The sequence below is a fragment of the Rana temporaria genome, chromosome 2, assembly GCF_905171775.1.
Source record: "Rana temporaria chromosome 2, aRanTem1.1, whole genome shotgun sequence".
NCBI lineage: Eukaryota > Metazoa > Chordata > Amphibia > Anura > Ranidae > Rana > Rana temporaria.
The window spans coordinates 392,480,174-392,482,381 of NC_053490.1; the positions used below are offsets into that span (position 1 = coordinate 392,480,174).

General features: G+C 52.0%; 1 non-coding gene across 1 annotated transcript; it reads left to right on the forward strand.

Annotated features, from left to right (window-relative positions):
• Positions 1–1,222: 1,222 nt before the first annotated feature.
• LOC120929878 lies at positions 1,223–1,381 on the forward strand. Its single transcript, XR_005747541.1, has one exon. It is a non-coding gene; the product is annotated as a U1 spliceosomal RNA (small nuclear RNA).
• The last annotated feature ends 827 nt before the right edge of the window (positions 1,382–2,208 follow it).

A 2,208-nucleotide genomic window follows, 5' to 3' on the forward strand; every position in this document is an offset into this window, starting at 1 on the left:
TGTTTGACAGTGGGGATGTTGTTCTTGGGGGCATTGGCAGCATTCCTCCTCCTCTAAACACGGCAAGTTGAGTTGATGCCAAAGAGCTTGAATTCAGTCTCATCTGACCACAACACTTTCACCCAGTTCTCCTCTGAATCATTCAGATGTTCATTAGAAAACTTTAGACAGGCCTGTACATGTGCTTTCTTGAGCAGGTGCTGCAGGATTTCAGTCCTTCACGGGCAGGATAGTGTGTTACCAATTGTTTTCTTGGTGACTATGTTCCCAGCTGCCTTGAGATCATTAACAAGGTTCTCCTGTGAAGTTTTGGACCGATTCCTCAATGTTCTCATGATAATTGAAACTCCACGAGGTGAGATCTTGCATGGAGACCCAGACCGAGGGAGATTGACAGTTACTTTGTGTTTCTTCCATTTGCAAATAATTGCACAAACGGTTGTCACCCTCTCACCAAGCTGCTTGCCAGTGGAAGCTGGTGCTCAAAATTTTTGGGGGGCACACACAAACTGAAAAACAAAAAACATCAATTGCAGCCACTGTGCCTATCAATTTCTGCCAGTGTGCTCATCATTTTCCACTACTGTGCCCATCAATTGCTGCCAGTGTGCCCAACAATTGCTGACACTGTGCCCATCAATTGCTGCCAGTGTGCCCATCAACTACCGCTACTGTGCCCATCAACTGCTGCCAGTGTGCCCATCAACTGCTATGTGCCCACCAATTGCTGCCAGTGTGCCCCTGAAATGCTGCCAGTGTGCATCCCCCGCCTGCCCGGCACTTACCTTGTCTCAGTGGGGAAGCGGGTCACTGCGATGTCCTCCACGCTCCTCAATGTCTTCTTCCGTCCTCTCCTCCCGTCCTCTGCTATAATTGGACACCTGATAAGTGGCGTCCAATCACAGCGCCTGTCGTTTCAGCCAATCAGGTGACAGATAACAGACCTGAGCACCTGATTGAACCCTCTCTCAGCCAGTGTTAGGAAAGTGAATATTCATTTGCTTTCCTAACACAACGCTGAGTGAACAGTGAGCGCCCAGCATGGCGCCCGCTGTTCACCTTTTTGGAAGCCTATTAAAGCCTATGGCTCTAATCGGGTGCTTCCAAAAATATACCCCGCCGCTGTAATTCAGGTGCCTGGCACCCTGAAAGGGGTCGGGCACCTGAATAGGGGGTGGCAGCGGTGACCATAGATAGATTCATGCAATGCATTAATCTATCTATACTTACCTGGCAGGGGAGACACCATGATCATGAAGGCGGTTCTCCCAGGGCGAGGCACGGCTATTGCACACTCTAGGCCGTGCTGATCGTGGTTGTCTTCCCTGCCGCTTCTCGGCCTTTTGGCTGGGACTGGGTGTGGTATCTGTCCTTATCAGTTGTCAGCGGGGCGCTGAAGCACCTCCTACATGAGGAGGGTGGATGCAATCCAATGACGTCATTGCACCTGGAAGGATGGTTTCAGCAGGGACTACGCTGTGCTGCCCGACAGAATACTGGGGGCCGGCCCATGGTTGAGTCTGAGCCATCTGGAAGGGTGCTCCTGGTGAGGATGGGTGCTGCGCTTGGTCTTTTTGCCGAGTTCTAGTCTGGCCTTCTGGCTGGCTGGTGTAAGTGCTATCTCTGTCAGCGATCCGGTTGGAGGAGCTGGTAATGCCCTATGGTAGGATGGGGCAGAGCCATGCAAATCCGCTGGGTTGACGGAGGGTCTGGAGGGGCTAGTATTGGTGGAGGCTGTTACCTGAGCGGCAGTTCTCCCCAAGAAAACCTTGAAGGGCTCTCTAGCTGGCAGGGGTGGAGGGCTGCACTGGCCGGTCGGGGGGTCGGATATGGAACGAAAAGCCTATGGTGCATGTGCCCCTGGAGTGGCAGTCCAGGGGTATCTGAAGATCACTGTGTGTGAGGGACACATTGATTTAAGATACCACGGTCACTGCACCAGATACACGCTTTTTTTAGCACCTGCCTCCTGGGCCGGGCCTTTTGGCTAGGACCGGAGGAATTTTTTATTCCTGGCCGGAGGGCCTGGTCATTGTTTCACCACAATGGCCACTTCTTTCACTCTCCTCTCCACTATCCCTTCCCCCACTTTATTTTATTTAAGCCTGTGTTTGTCACTTTTTTGTCTTTTTTTGTTGTGCACGTTTTGTCACTGTGTGATTAGTAGGGTGCGGGTCCTCGGGCCAGCCCTGAACGTCTTGGGAGTGG